Genomic DNA, 17,876 nt, shown 5'->3' with positions numbered 1-17,876 from the left:
AAGAAGAAGAAGAAAAGGATCTGTCCAGATTAATAAATATAAAATTGACGATCTATAATAATTGATAATAATTAATAATGGACGTCCTGTCGGTCAAACTATTTAATTCGAACGCTGTGGTCAAGGTCACGTCCAATCAAGGATATTTCAAAGGACAAAAGGAATGAATTAATAAGAGATTTAAAAAAAAAAAAAAAAAAAAAAAAAATGAAATAAAATAATAAATTAAATAAAATAAAAAGAAAAAAAAAAAGAAGAATAAAAGTGAAAGAAGGACGTACGAATGAGATCATGACAGAGTGAGAGATGACGAATAAGGACATTATGCAAATGGACAGGACGGCAGTTCTCTTCTATGAGTAAACATGTCGGATATACACTCATATGCTTTTATCGTATCAACTTTTAGAAAGAATAACGAAAGACATTATCAGTCGTTCATATTTTTATTCTCTCTTGTAACGTCAAACCATATAGACCTTCAATTTCGTTTGCAGTGGGAAAAATGAAAAAGGAAAACAGAAAAAAAAAAAAAGAAAAAGAAAAACCAAACAAATAGAACTTTTATTCTACGTCCGTGTAAATTTCGATTTCGTTTGTACAAAAAAGAAAGAAAAAAAAAAAAAAAAAAAAAAAACAATTCATTTAATGATATCATTTAATCACTTTTATTTTATCGCATACGATTTTATTCGATAAACCAAATTTTATATTATATTATGTGTATATATATATATATTTTTTTTTTTCTTTTTCTTTTATGTATTCCAATTGTCTCACTCTCACTTTAATTTTAACCAATCAACACGCTTTCGCGATATCACGAAATCATTTATTTCTAGGTTTAATCCTTTCGAGTCGTCGAATCGATTTAAAACACATCGATCGTATTCCCGTTATCTCGACTGAACTCGGTTTCCAATCTAGCTATATTCGTATCTAGGGCTTGACGTTCGATATTTTCTACTTTTAGACGTTTCACTGAAAGCATTTTTCTTTTTTCATCATCTTCTCCTTCTTTCATTCTACTATTTATCATTTCTAAATAATACATATATATATATATATATATACATATATGTATATGTATATGTATATGTATAGATATACAGATGTGTGTGTGTGTGTATGTGTGCGTATCCTTTTTTTGGATCCTCTTTTATCACTCTAATCCATTCTAATCCATTTTAATCCATACTAATATATTCTCATCTCTTTCTCTGAATCGTTTTTATTGTTAATATTTTGATTTATAATTCCGTGCTTGTGTATTTATTATATGTTCTAAATAAGTATCATAAAAACGGGATATAAATTAGTATCACTGAATTTTTTAATCAGTATCTATAAACTAAAATCTGACATATATATATACATATATATATATGCATACACATGTGTATATGTATAATAATGTGGAAAGTTTTTAGTATTTAAATTGGTGTGGGGAGGGATCAATTTTTTTTATTAAAAATAACAATAGTGCTAGTATTAATAATTATCGAAATATAATATAATCATATATGTGTGTGTATGTGTGTATTTGTATATAAAAAAAAAAAAAAAAAGAAAAAAAATGAGATGTCATTTTGATACGAAAATGTTTATACATATATAGATTTATTTATTTAATTTCACATTATATAGAAAATTGAAAGTGAAATTAATTAGCTTATTTCATTCTTTCTAAGATTTCACCGAATATTAGAAACTTATTATAAGACCAAAAAAAAAGATGAGAAAAGAAAAGATCAGTTAGAAGTAAAAAAAAAAATTATAAACACGGCCTCCAAAGAAAGAAAGAAAGAAAGAAAAAAAAAAGAACAAAAAATTTCACGTCCTCCAACAAAAAGAAAAAGAAAAAAAAAGAGAAAAAAAGAAAAAAGAAAAATCATTTTGTGAGATATACAATTAGTACGAGTTCATTATCGACTAATATGTAACGAGCAAAAGAAAAAAAAAAAAAAAAAGAGAAAAGCAAAAGAAAAAAAAAAGAGAGAAAAAGAGAGAGAGAGAGAGTACACACACACAGATACACAAATACATGGGGCACGCATGTGCACATACATATACACGTAAAAAAAAAAAAGAAGACTAGAATTCAAACCTTATTAAAGGTTTCTTCACGACACGATAATCACGCTTAACACGGCAATGCTTATGCACACGCATCGAACACGTGGATTGCACAAACGTAGTAGAAAATAGTATTGTGAGTACCGTTAAAGTGTGCGCGAGCGAGATAGGCGAATCAACTTCACATAAGTATCAACCATACGTAACATGTAATGGGTGCACGTGTGCATGGATTTATTTGTAAGAGTATAGTCACCTGCTGACGTCATACCAATTCTTTTCCGTTCTCTTTATTTATATTTTATCTTTCTTTCCCTAATTATTTTCTTTTTCTTTTTCTTTTTCTTTTTTTTTTTTTTTATTTATTTATTTATTTTTTTTCTCCTTTCTTTCTCCTTCTCCTCCTCCACCTCCACCTCCTTCTATTCCTATTCCCTCTCCTCTTCTCTTCAATTCATCAATCTGTTATTTTTCTACGTACGTGAGAATTTACGAATAAATACAATACGAGTAGTATAGGGGATATCGTTGGAAATTACGTAAGATGAGAAAATAAATTTTCACTGTTCCTATCGAAGTAGATTGAATTCTTTTCTTTTCGTTTCGCATGTCTTTTCTTTTTTTAACACTTACACAATGAACGTATAAATATTTATATGACTTTTTTTTTTTTTTAAATATCACGCGATACGACAATTAATGTCATCCAATATGACAACATTGAAATTATACGCGTCGATATGTATTGATATTGTATAGGTATACGTATTTTTCCTTTTTTCCTAATTTTTTTTATTTTATTTTATTTAAAAAAATTTTTTTTTTTTATTAGATATTTCGTGAAAATTCTTTTTTATTAATCTTTTAGTTTTTATTATTATTATTATTATTATTATTATTATTATTATTATTATTATTATTAACGTATGATGATAAACTTCGAATAATTCGAAATATTAAAAATAAAAAAAAATATGAAAAGATAAATTGAATAAAATTAGAATATTTCCAATGAATAATCGGACTGTAGTAAAAATCTCAAAAGTTTAATAATTTTGCTTTTCTTTTTTTTAAATAAATTAAAAAAAAATGAAACGAAAAGACAGGAAATAAATAAATAAATAAGTAAATAAATAAATAAATAAATAAATAAATAAATAAATAAATAAATAGAGGAAGTTGTTGGATAATTAATAAATCTAGTTTCGTTAATATTTACTTGTAATAAAGTGACTCAACGAATAGAAGACAGTTCATAATTAATTAACGAGTTTAGGTATGCATATATGTATACATAATTGATGTATGTACATATACATAGAGAAACAAGAAACCTTTATATCGTTAATTACTTTAACTGACGTTTCATATCAAAGTAAAATTTAGTTCGATGCTTTTGGTCCTATCTAAGAAATTATTCTGATTACGTTCAGAGTGAGAGAGAGAGAGAGAGAGAGAGAGAGAGAGAGAGAGAGAGAGAGAGAGAGAGAGAGAGAGCTGTTGATTATTATTTAATCAAATTAGAAATGTGTAATATTATTATAAACGATCTCATAGAATTAAAGAGAAACTAATCTTTTTATATAGAAGAAATTTAAACAATCAAATGAAAATAAACAAAAAAAAAAAAGAAAATGATATATACATATAAAATCTAAATAATAAATTGATTTATAAATTTTGTTAAAAATTATTTCGTATAAATGTATATTCATAGATCAAGATAAAAATATAGATATCTATTAAAAAAAGAAAAAAAAAAAGAAAACAAGAAAATAAATAAATAATATACATATTAATAGTTCTAGATTTAAATAAAAGCAAATTACAAATATCCACTTAAATAATAAATATCCATAATTGTCAATTATTTATTATTAATAAATTAAATTTATTTAAATTATATATATACACATACACATATATAAAGTTTAGTATAATACGCACGTACACGCACATACACATATATAAGCATAAGTACTTAGTTACATATATACATTTGCATTTAGAAATATGCAACGAACCAGAATTTCGACGCATTATATTCTTCCTACCGTCAGTCTATATTTTTAGCTTCTTTCAATATGAATTCATTGTATATGTCTGTGTGTGTGTGTGTGTGTGTGTGTGTGTGTGTGTATGTATGTATGTCAGTATATATCTGTGCTATATTTTTCTATCATCTTTCTATTTCTCTTTCAATCCCCTCTCTTTCTCTCTCTCTCTCTCTCTCGTTTCTCAGATCCATTTCATAGTTATCTTCGAAGCTTTCGTTGGATAGATTGCTTCGCTCTGATGGTCTTTTTCATTTCAGTTTTTTATTTCCTATCTCGAAATAGATTCCAAAAGGAACGATGATTCTTAATCTTTACGACTAACGATAGGAATACATTATCTATATTGCTCATATAAATATATATTGTATATATATTATATTTCATATATATATATATATATATATATATATATATATGTATGTATATGTATATATAAAATTTTTCGAAAGCAAAATAAAGATAATCGATAAAAACTAAGTCAATTCGAAAAAATCATTTTCGAAAGCCAAACTCTCTCTTTTTACTTAATATTTTTTAAATCACTTATTAATTAGGTACATATACATGTATATGTATATATATACGTATTGATAAAATTTTGGATATGTTGATATAAAAATTGTAATACGTAAATAATAAATAAAAGCTCTCATTTAAATATCAAATAATAATAATATAAAAAAAAAAAAAAATGAAAAATAAACAACGTTGTAATAATTTATAAAAATGATCTTCAAAAAAGAAAATATATATACATATGTATATATATATATATATATATGCACATATATAATAAGAATTTTTAATTTTATACACACATACACGCGCACACATTTTTCATTAGCATTTTTATAGATTATTATAACTTGTTTATATGTATATATAAAAAGAGAGAGAGAGAGAGAGAAAGAGAAAGAGAAAGAGGAAGAGAGAAAGAGAGAGAGAGAGAGAGAGAGAGAGAGAGAGAGAAAGAGCGTGGTTTATATAAGGTGTCAATAAAATAATAATAATGATTAACACGTTTCGCGTTATATTGCTAACCGATTCGAGAGTAAAACGATCTCTCAACGATCTCAGAACGATCTCAGAACGATCTCTAAACGATCTTTAAACGATCTCTTTCAACCCTGACATATTCCCTACTATCACCAATGCGAACTAATCCAGTGATACATGCATTCCTATGTATGTCAGGAAAATAACAATGCAGAAACTGAAACGGATTTATCAAAATCACTTTTTGCTATTCCATCAAAAAGTTTATAAAAAATATTTCCTTTTTTTTTTTTTTTTTTTTTTTTTTTTTATAGGAAAATAAATAATCTTTTGAATTGCGCTTTGTATTTTTCTTTTCTGTCATAAATTTTTTCTTTTTCTTTTTCTTTTCTTTTTTTTTTTTTTTTTTTTTTTTTTTTGCGAAATTCGTTATCATTCAAAAATTAGAATGTCCTTTTTGACCGACTATATATATTATAAGAATGAAATTTAAATTATTTATATATTCACAAATATACGCACGTGCACACATATAGAGATAAAAAAAAAAAATTTTACTCTGTGTTTCTGTTTACTCTTATATAATTCGTAGTAGTAGTATATATATATATATATATATATATATATATATATATATATATATAAAAATTAAGAAACTTTCTTTTCGACTCGCTTTGTATGTGCCATCAACATTTTCGCGTATAAAATAAAACGTTTTCTTTTTATTTCTTGTAAGAGGAAAAAAAAAAGAAAAAAAAAGAAAAAAAAATAATAATAATAAAAATAAATATCAACTGAAAGAAAGAGAAGCAAGAAAATAAAATCGATAAAAAAAGGAAAAAGAAAGAAAAAAAAAAAGAAAGAAAAAAAAAGAAAAAAAAAAAATAAGAAAGATTCTAATTTTACGTACAAAGGATAAAGATAAATCGTAATGATCAAACGAGAAACTCTTTTCTTTGTTGCAGTACATAAATCGGTAGAGGAAATCGTCACGAAGTATTTCGAAAGTGGAACCAATGTTGTGTTTGTGTCAGATGTTAGGCAAGCGCGGCCGCGTGTTTTCTGTGACAGTAAGAATCATGACGCACGGCGCCAATTTTAACATTCCACTATTATCATAAATTTATGGCGTACGCGTAGAACGATCACCGTGGGTCTCGTTGTGTGACATATTAGAAAGAAGAAGAACAAAAGAAAAAAAAGAAAAGACGAAGTAGGGGAAGAAAATGTAGGAGAAGAAAAAGACAAGTAAAAAAAAATAAAATACAATGAAATGAAAAAAGAAAAAAAAAAGAAGAGAGAGAAAAAACAGGAAAAATCTAATCCATAATCTAATAAAAAAAAAAAAAAAAAAAAAAAAAAAAAGAACAAACAAACAAATCTAACTTAATAAAGAGAAAAATTGTATAGTAAAATTATATAATTCTATATATTTCCTGTGTTAATACTACATTGAAAAGTTTCGCCCCCCCCCTTTTTTTTCATCTAATCAACAATATATAACCAATTATAAACAATTTTCTCATTATATTTATATATATATATATATATATATATATAAATGAAAAAAAAAATAATTCTTATAAATATGTTGTATAAAAGTATACATACATACGTACACGCATATGTACATATGTACATATGTACAATAAACAGAGACATAGGAGTCTCTCGAATAGATTTCAATAATTTCTCACATCTGTGCATACGATGCCACGCACAAAATGAAGAGAAAAAGAAAAAGAAAAAGAAAAAGAATAGAAAAAGGAACGAATAAAAATCTTGATTTTTCTCGACAGTATATGAACACACTTTTACTTGACGTTGGGTATCACCGCGCACAACACGTTCACAACAAAACACTCACGTATGAAGGAAAAAGAAAAACAAAAAGAAAAAAAAAAAAGAAAAAAAAAAGAAAACAAAAACAAAAGCAAAAAAGTTCAATAATTTTGCACCTTCTCTTGTCACTTGGCTACGAGCACAAATCGCCACCGTACCAGAATAAATAAATAGAAAAAAAAAAAAAAAAAAAGGAAGAAAGAAAGAAAGGATGACGACGGATAGAAATAATGAGAAAATAACGTGGATATGTGAAATAAAAAGGAGACAAAAAAGATTGAGGAGAGATTTTATGACGAAAAGATAATGAAGAAAGATAAAGAGAGAGAGAGAGAGAGAGAGAGAGAGAGAGAATAAAAAAAAAAAAAGAAAAAAAAAGAATAATAGTAAGAAACCCGAGAGAAATGTTAGACGAGCCCACACTTAATATCGCAACTCTCTCGCGGTTTCAACTTGACTGGCTGAGCTCTGCTAGGAAGGAGCCTTCGAAACCGCCAAGTACTCTCTGCAAGATACCCCACCTTTCTATATCTTTCTCTCTCTCTCTCTCTCTCTCTCTCTCTCTCTGTCCCTCTCTCTTTCTCTGTCTGTTATTGCCCCTGTCTCTCTCTATCTCTCTATGTTTTTTACTGTCCCTCTCTCTCTCTCTCTCTCTCTCTGTCTGTCTGTTTCTATCTCTATCTCTATTTCTCTGTCTGTTTCTGTCTGTCTATCCCCCTCTCTCTCTCTCTCTCTCTCTCTCTCTTTCTCTCTCTCTCTTTCTGTGTACAAGTGACGTGACGTGGATTCTTCACAGGCTCGTGCCTAGTCGAACTCGTTACGGTCTTGACTCATGATCGCGATTTCCTATCCATCCAACATCGTGTGCGATCGATGTGGATCTTTTAGATTGCTGCAGGAAAAAATAGAATATATATATATATCTTTCTTCCCAATTTTCATTATTAATATATATATGTATATATATATATTTATATATGTGTATATAATAACGGCAAAAAATTGATGTACTCCTTTTATACTTGCGTATTTCATGGATCGATAGATTGATTAGAGAATCTCGATATTAAAATCTAAATCTAACACAGCGAAAGAGTATCTTATACGTTTCATAACATATGTTAGAAAAAAACCTGTACATGTGAAAATTTCTTGAAGTCATACGTTAAATACAATTAATGTAGATATATGAGCTATAAAATTTATAGGATATTTATATTAAGAAAAAAAAAAAAAAAAAAAAAAAAAAGAAAAGAAAGAAGAACGATATATAAAAGCATTTTATTACATGTACCTCCAATAAAACAAAAAAATGCAATTTAAATTTTCTAAATAAAAAATAAATAATAATAATAATAATAATAATAATAATAATAATAATAATAATAATAATAATAATAAATAAAAAGTAAATAAAAAGGGCTGGCCCGTCTGCGTTTCTACTTTTGTCTGACGGAACTGCGACCGTTTCTACTGTGTTACAGAACACAAAGCTTGGAGTCTGTCTTCCAACTAGAATGATACTTTTGTCTCTTTCCCTTTCTCTCTCATACACACACACACGCACACAAATACACATACACGTCCATTCTAAAACGTGCTTTTTACCAACACCTCTTCCCTCTCCAATTCAACTTCACTCTTCATCTCATTGTTCTATACATGTCAGCATCTCTCTCTCTCTCTCTCTCTCTCTCTCCCCCTCTCTCTCTCTTTCTTTTGGGAAATGCTACTTCGATCATCAACTCGTCTTTTCTTTTACGAATAATTTTACGTCTGTGATTATGAAGAATGTCTATGTCTGACTATGTGTCCATCTATCTATCTATCTGTCTGTCTGTCTGTCTGTCTGTCTGTCTGTCTATTTGTATGTGTGTGTATGTGTATGTATGTTCGTAAGGGATGAACGATTGTAAAAGTCCAAAGTATTGTAACGTGGAAGAATTAGCGAGACGTTTTCTCTCACATCTTCGTACAATTTCATCGCAAGTCTCTTTTCGAGTTTACTCGAAAGTATGTACGTACGTATGTATGTATGTATGTATTTATGTATGTATGTATGTATGTATGCAAATAGATGTATAGGTATGATCGCTTTTATACGCATAGTAAGAATTATTTATCCCGTTTTTGTAAAGACCTTCCTCTTATACAAAGCCTTTGAACATATCATCACGGTAAATTTTCAATGCATCTAACAGAAAGAAGAAAATGTTTTATCGACAATATCTGTCAATTTAATCTCGATAAGGTTCGACTTATATTATATAAGAAATAGATCTATACAATTCTTCCTTCGATACGAATTATAAAATTTTATTTTTATCTTGATATCTATATGTTTGTAAGTATGAATGAGAGAGAGAGAGAGAGAGAGAGAGAGAGAGAGAGAGGGAGGGAGAAATGGAAAGAGAAAGTTAATATTGATTACTTATTTGAATTTCAGATCTTTTTTCTTTTGGGGTGATTTTTTTTTTTTTTTTTTTTTTTTTTTTTTTTTTTTTTTTTTTTTTTTATGCAAGCGAATAATAATAATTATTTGGATATTAATTATACAGATTTCAGAATTTTTATTTCTCCTTCTTAATATTTCTTACTTATGCGAGTAAATAATATAAGAATTATCTAATAGATAATAATTCAATAGAAACAAAATTTTCTAATACATAATAATAATTTTGTTGAAAAGACATATTTAATACACACTATCATATATATATATATATATATATATATATATATATATATATATATATATATATATATATAAATATATAATGGTATATTTAAAATAATATTTGATATCTAAACGAACAACACATGTACTAATAAAATATATAGTATCCATTAAATATTTATTTCCCATTAAAAAAAAAAAAAAAAAAAAAAAAGAAAAAAAAATTTCAATAATCGAATATTAACCAAACTTATTAACCAAAAAAATACAATATATTTAATAATAAAAATTTACAATAAAAATTAACGAAAAAGGTCAGACAAATCGAATATAATCTTTATAGATAGTAAACAACAATAAAATATCCTTAATACCTATATCTATATATATATATATATACATAATTTTTTTTTCATTGAAAATTCTGAAATTCATTAAAAAAAAAAAAAAAAAAATAAAGAAACAAAAAAAAAAAAGAGAAACAAAAATTTCTACAATACGTCCGACGATATCACGAATAAAAATTTTTCACGTATCCCTACGGCTATCTTCTTCTTTTCTTTTCTCTATTCACTTTAAGTATCGTTTCTCAAGTATCAATTTACAAAGGAGTTTCACGTTATAAGGTGAAATTCACGATTAGAAGGAACGAAACGACATTTCGATCCGAGGACAACGAATGTTCGTCGTCCGTCTTGCTTTCCCCGTGCAATCACGACTGTAACTTTCACTCATTGTTACCAAGTACACGCTCGAATTCACAACTATATCGCCTAAGTCCTTCTACGGTCTGTATAAATTCGACGATCGTCTAAGTTCTTCTCTGTAATTCTACCGTGACGACCTTCACGCTCACAAAAAAAGGAAAAAAAAAAAAAAGAAAGAAAAAGAAAAGGAAAAAGAAAGTAAATGGAAAAAAAGAAAAAGAAAAAAAAAAGAAGATATACATGTATACATGCATATTATTATAGATCATTTGTTCGACGTATTTTAAAACAGAAATTTTTTCTGGTTTGTTTTTTTTTTTTCTATTTTTCTATTTCATTATTTCATTTTCTTTCTCTTTCCATTTTTTTTTTTTTTTATGTGATACAAATTCGATCATCTCTCATTGTTGAATTGTTCATGAATTAAAAAAAAGAAATTTCTTTTCGTATTTTTCTTTTTTTTATTAAATTTTATTCATTTCATAAAATTTAAATCATATATATATATATATATATATATATATTTATTTATTTTTATATTAAATTTATTTATCGAAATAAACAAAAAAAAAAGAAAGAAAAAAAGGAACGGAAATAAATTTGTCAATAATTTTCAATGATATAATTATTTCGATGTCGCGGATAGAAAAAAACAAAAAAAAAAAGAAAAAAAAAACAAAAAAAAATATTCGATCGTCGTATTCAATATACAATATTTTTAAATCGAATAAATAAAAACACTGCACTCAGAATAATTATTCTTTTCTCTCTCTCTCTCTCTCTCTCTCTCTCTCTCTCTCTCTCTTCGCTTTGCTTTCCTATTCTATTTTTTTTCTCTTTTTACTTTTTTCTTTTTTCTTTTTTTTTTTTTTTTATTTTAAATAAAAAATTCCACCACACAAGTTACTGCCCAACGACACATAGACAATAGAAACTCTAAGAAATTTTAACGAGAATTAAATCGCCTGAATTATAATCAAACGATTGGAAGAGGATAATTATAGGACAGATAAGTACAAGAGTAAGAGAGAAAGAAGAAGAAGGAGAGAGGAAGAAGGAAAAAGAAGGAAAAAGAAAGAAAAGAAAAAGAAGAAAATATAAGAAGCAGAAGAAGACGAAGAAGAAAGAAAAAGGGAAAAAGGATGTGGAAGAAATGATGATATCGAAAAAAGTTTCACGAACGATCGAGGGCAACCAAGCGTAGTTGGTACAAAGAGGACGACAGTGGTTAAACGTAAGTTTCTGAAAGTCGAAAAAGAAAATGCAAAAGAAGTAAAAAAAGTAGAAAGAAGAAGAAGAAGAACAAGAAGAAGAAGAAGATGTGCAAGAAGAAGAAGAATTATAAGAAGAAGAGGGGAAAAAAAGATAAAGAAAAATAAAATAAGACAAAAATTAGAGAGAGAGAGAGAGAGAGAGAGAGAGAGAGAGAGAGAGAGAAAAGATGACGATGATGACGAAAGAAAAAGAAAGTGAGAAAGGTAAAAAAAAGAGAGAGAGAGAGAGAGAAAAGATGATGACGATGATGATGACGAAAGAAAAAGAAAAAGAGAAAGAAACAAAAGAGAGAGAGAGAGAGAGAGAGAGAGGATGAAAAAGAAAAGGAAGATGTATTTCACACAGACAACGTGATTTGAACTTCGAACGAGTCGATGACAGCCATAAGTTTGAGTATAAAAGGAATCGCGTAGAAAAGGCAATCAGTCAGTTAGTCAGTCGGTTTACTTGTCCTCGACTTACGTAACTAGTTTCGATTAGTTGGTACCAGGTACAGAGATAGATAGATAAATAGAGAGAGAGAGAGAGAGAGAGAGAGAGAGAGAGAGAGAGAGAGAGAAGACTAGTCATTTGGGAGGTGAGAAAGATAGATAGAAACAGGATAAGCAAGAAATGAGATTGATAAGATTAATATAGATAAGGAATATTATAAGGATTAAATGATGATGACAATGATAATGATGATGACGATGATAATGATGATGATAATGATTATGAGAGAGAGAAAGAGAGAGAGAGAGAGAGAGAGAGAGAGAGAGAGAGAGAGAGAGGGAGAGAGAAATACGTACGATTTTTAATTGAAATAAAAAATTAATTCTTAAAAAGTGTGATTAATAAAAAAATAATTATATGATAATAATGATCCTGATAATCTTGATAATGTTGATGATAAAATACGAGAGAGATAACGTTTGATTTTTATTTTGAAGTAAAAAATGTAGCCTATAAAATGAAATTAATGACATAAGAATTAAATGACGTTGACTACGACGATGACGTTGATGATTACAAGAAAAAGAGACAGAGAGAGATAGAGATAAAGTTACAATTTCAGGTTCGAAATCAAGAATTCGTTTTTCTTAGAACGAATTTAATAAAAATAATTGATTGGATTAATTAAGGACAATGCGTTACATCAAAAAATGAATCCTTAAAATATGATTAATAATAATAAAATTAAACGATAATGATAATAATGATGATGATGATGATGATGATAATGATGATGATGATGATGACAATGAAAAAGATAAGACGTACGTTTAACTTTCACTTTGAACTAACAAATAATCCTTATAATATGAGATTAATCATATAAGAATTAAATGGCGATGATTATAATGATTATGATGATGATGATAATGATAATTATCACGAGAAAGATGGATATACATACTTATACGTTCGACTTTCTATTACTAGTAAACTAAAAAGTTATCTTTTCTTTTCTTTTTTCCTTTATTTAATTAACCATATTTGAATTTTTTTAACATGTCTTACGTACGTATGTACGTACGTATATAACAAGATACATAATTAGTTGCAGTAGTAATGGCTAACGAGTTAGATAACTAAAGAAATCAGAGAAGGGCGTGGTGAATGATAACGTAGCGTGATAGTTCACGCTTTGTACAATTTATTAAAGCTTCCATGGCCATAACTATAGACTATGACGACTATTACGACGACGACTATTACGACGACAACGACTACGACGACGACGATGACTACGACTACGACGACGACGATGACTACGACTACGACTACGACGACGAAAAAGAAGATGAGGGAGACTCGCGTGCCAACCGTTGTTTGCTATCTAGTTAAGTGCTACTGTAGTAGTTAGCTACTAATTGGAAAAATTTGATTAAACAAGCAACCTCATATCGGGCGTGTCCATCGACTTTAATAACACGTTCTCTCCGTTAAGATTTCCAAGTAATTTTATTCTTTCTTTCTTTTTCTTTTTTTCTTTCTTTCTTTCATTTCTTTCTTCGTTTTCTCTCTCTCTCTCTCTCTCTCTCTCTCTCTCTCTCTCTCTCTCCTTTTTTTTGTTTTCGTACGTACATACACCCATTGTTAAAGAAAACCTAGAAAAGTTTCTATTTTTCGATATATATGTATATATTAGTCATGATGAATAATTATTAATAAGTAAAATTATAAATAATAATAATAATAAATAAAATTATAAATAATAATAATAATAATAATAATTGCAATTTAATAAATATTAGTTAAATTCTTTTCTTTTCTTTTCTTTCTTTTTTTGTTTTTTATCTTCCTTTCATTTGGGATAAAATAATGATCTAATAAATAAATAATAAAGGTCGATATTTCTTTTCATTAAACTAACAATTTATTCTATAAAGATTTATCAAATTATATCTGTGATAAATAAAAATAAAATGCATTTGCATTTTTGTTGCAATAAGAAGTGAGAAAAAGAGATGAACAATCAATGATAGAAAGAAAAGAAAGAGAGAGAGAGAGAGAGAGAGAGAGAGAGAGAGAGAGAGAGAGAGAAATTCCAAATCTCGAAAGATTAAACGAATCCTTTCCATTTAATGGGCGTCGCCTAGTTTTTGTAAACACTTTCTGCCGAGCTAGTTCCCAAGAAGGAAATTGTATGTGCGTAACCCGAAAGCATATAAATAAAGTAATGCATTCTTAATTACTGATCTCGTTGAACGAAGTCAAGGAGCAAGAGTAATTTAATCTCCCTAACGGTGCCACGGACGCAATCTTCATCTTCTCGCTCAGGATGCCTTCTGTAAATGAAAACATCATTCGACGCAATTCTATATCTCGTCTTGGCTTTAATTACTCCTACGAACAAATGAAAACCCTTAACGTCATCAGTTATATTAGGATTAGTTGCGTCTCTCTCTCTCTCTCTCTCTTTCTCTAATACTAAACATATATACACACATATTATATATTCTATATATATTTATATATCGATGTTCACAATATTACCTACATTTGATTTTTTATCATCGTGCGATCAAAAACTGCTGACAGTGTTCATAAGCTACCGAATATTAACTTAACAGGATTTTGGTGAACTCGTGACCTGGCATGCTTTAGAAATTCACGAGAAAAAGAAAAAAGATAAAGAAAAAACCGGTTAAACAGATTCGACAAAATTATTTACGTATATAATACATACACACATACACGCACATTTATGTATGTATGTATATATATCATACGTTAATACGTATGTATATATGTATTTAAATATAGGAGAAAGTTTCTGACGCGGCACAGTGGACCACGCTATATATACATACATACATGCATACATACACATATATATATATATATATATATATATATATATGTATATGTATATAGTTTTTCAATTGAGTGATATTAAATATTCTTCGGGGAAATACACGAAAAAAAATTTGGAAACGCGTGCCCATAAACGCACGTCATTAAATATCAGCCATTAATGATTTTCAAATCATTCGTTCGACATAGCCAATTCAGTTCAAACATTATCCCGTTATGTTCTAAAAATCTAAAGTGAATATTCATTCGAGAAACATATTTCAATGTGTCGTTATATCTTCTTTAAAAAAAAAAGAAAAAAGAAAAAAAAAAGGAATATTAAGTGAAACTCGAAAGAAATCGATTGTACGAACTTTGCGAAAAAAATAAGAGACAGACAGAGAGAGAGAGAGAGAGAGAGAGAGAGAGAGAGAGAGAGAGAGAGATCGAAACGAGGTCGATTCAATATGGTATATATGTACGTACATATTTATGTATACACATACGCATATATATATATATATATATATATATATATATATACATACATATATACTAACAGAGCTATGAAATGATAGTTAAAATGTAATTTCAACGTTTTGCGGAAGTGGAGTATTAATCTGACCAAAAAAAAAAAAAGGATGTATAAATAAATGAATAAGAAGAAAGGAAGGAGGAAGGAGAAAGAAGAATTAAAAAAAGAAAAAGAAGAAGGGTGGGTGGGGGGAGGGAAGGAAAAAGGAAAAAAAAGGAACAGAGAAAAAGGACAACAATGAATAAAGATAGAAAACATATATATATATATATATATATATATATATATATATATATATATATATATATATATAAACTATTACACGTATAATCGTGAGAACGTTCGTCGAAGAAAGTAAGGTAGTATGTATTTGTGATGTGAAAGAGGGTTGTTAAATGGATTGGTTATCGGAAAAGGCAAGTTTGCAAAAGGACAATAAACCGGGCCAGTCATGGTAGGCGTTAGTACACAATGGACGATGTATAGTTACTTGTTGTTGTTGTTGTTGTTGTTGTTATTGTGTTTTGCAGTGTTGTCGTTGGTGATTCTTTTCTCACGTGTATATATATATACATATGCACGCATAGATGACGTACACAGAATTAACCAGAGAAAATCAGAAAAAAAAAGAGAAAGAAAGAGATAGATAAATGTATAAAGAGAGAGAAAGAGAGAGAGAGAGAGAGAGAGGAAGAGAGAGAGAGAGAGAGAGAGAGAGAGAGAGAGAGAGATTCAGTAGACTCAGCAATGTATGTACATATGTATGTATGTAGATACATACATGTGTGTGTATGTGTGTGTATGTGGGTGTTTGTATGTACATATGTAAGTATTTACGGGTTAACATATACCTATATTGGATAAAGCATAAATGTACAAGGACAGTACCAACTTGGTCACATGCACTTGGTGAAAGTTATGCAAAGCTGGAAAATTATAATGACATGGTTCGTACGCAATTTCCGGGCCACCTACGATACACATTAATTTCTTCCTCCCCCTCTCTCCCTCTCTCTCTCTCTCTCTCTCTCTCTCTATTTTACTATTGCAATGTTTCATGTTCTCAGATACATATACGTACATACATATACACCGAGCATTGATTTATTAACAATAAACGTCGTTACGTCGCGGTTATCGTCCTTTAAAATGGCCGCCGACAGGACGAAAGCTTAGCTTGGCTTACGTATTAAATGACCTTTGTTAATTGCACGATTAAATCATCTTTTTTCTTTCATATATATATACTTTTTGTTTTGACGTATCATCAATATTTTCTACGTGATTTTATTGTCAAATTATACGATCGGATATTTTTCCTATTTACTTTTATGTAAATATATATATATATATATATATATATATATATTTTTTTTATTACGTCGTTCGAATAAATCGTCCAATCGTAATCCCTTTTAAACGTTCTACGAAACGAACGGAAAAATAAAAAGAAGAAAAAAAAAAAAAAAAGAAAAAGAAAAAGAAAAAAAAAAGAACAAAGGATAACTATTCTTCGAAGAATCCCTGAAAACGTTTCTCTCCGTCACGTGTTGGATAATCGAAAATTAATTTTTTTTTACGTAATCCATCTCGTGCCGACATGCGGAAAGTATATGTACGCCTTTTTATTGTCTATTTCTTTTTTTTTGTTTTCCTTTTTTTTTTCTTCGTAGAACTTAAAAACACGTCCGCGATAGAAAAAAAAAGAAAAAGATATATTTTGATTCATTGTCCATAAGAAAAAAAAAAAAAAAAAAAAAAAAGGAAGAAAGAAAAAGGAAAGGAAAAGAAAAAGGAAAAAATAATGTTCGCCATCACTATTCCAATGCGAGAGATCTAATCGTTCTCTAATATATGATCGATCGTCTCGGTCGATAAAATAGACGGATTGAGAAAGGTGATATATCATTTAGATTTTTCCATTGGTAGCGCGAAGATTGGCTCGAAGTCAACGACAATTTTAGCTGTTTCCAAGCACGCTATCTCTCTTTAAAGAGAAATAGAAAGAAAGAAAGAGAGAGAGAGAGAGAGAGAGAGAGAGAGATTTTCTCTTTTGATAGAAACGTTTCCCTTTTCCTCTTTTTACTTGGAGATTTTATGCTTACTGTCGACTTCACATGTCGATTTAGACTTAAAACATTAACAACAACAACAACAACAACAACAACAATAATAATGATGATGATCGGTCGATCGCGAGATGATTGGATTCATTCCTTTCGAATTAACGATAGAGATGATATATAAAGAAAAAAAAAAAAAAAAAAAAAAAAAAGAAGAAAGAAAAATTGTTCTACTCTACTTTTTTTTTTTTCCATTTTCACTTATTATTCGAAACTTCTCGATATGAGACAAACATATGTGTGTAAGTACAACATTATGTATAAGATATTAAATGAAAGCGGACGTAACCGTCGGAATGATGCTTTTTT

At 28.3% G+C, this 17,876-nt stretch overlaps 1 protein-coding gene across 2 annotated transcripts in view; it reads right to left on the bottom strand.

The window, feature by feature from the left end:
- The window catches only part of LOC124427613 (IQ motif and SEC7 domain-containing protein 1), a 117,465-nt gene that overhangs the window by 45,460 nt on the left and 54,129 nt on the right, over positions 1–17,876 (bottom strand). The window contains exon 1 of one of the 2 annotated variants that reach the window (XM_046970748.1): positions 6,741–6,756. The exons of the other annotated variant lie outside the window; for it this stretch is intronic. The gene's annotated coding sequence lies outside the window, so the exon portion shown is untranslated. Of the gene's footprint in view, positions 1–6,740; positions 6,757–17,876 lie in introns of those variants that run through there. 2 annotated transcript variants of the gene reach the window in all.

The sequence above is a fragment of the Vespa crabro genome, chromosome 10, assembly GCF_910589235.1.
Source record: "Vespa crabro chromosome 10, iyVesCrab1.2, whole genome shotgun sequence".
NCBI classification, from domain to species: domain Eukaryota; kingdom Metazoa; phylum Arthropoda; class Insecta; order Hymenoptera; family Vespidae; genus Vespa; species Vespa crabro.
The sequence above is the reverse complement of the archived record's forward strand: the minus strand, read 5'-3'. Positions and strand labels throughout refer to the sequence as shown.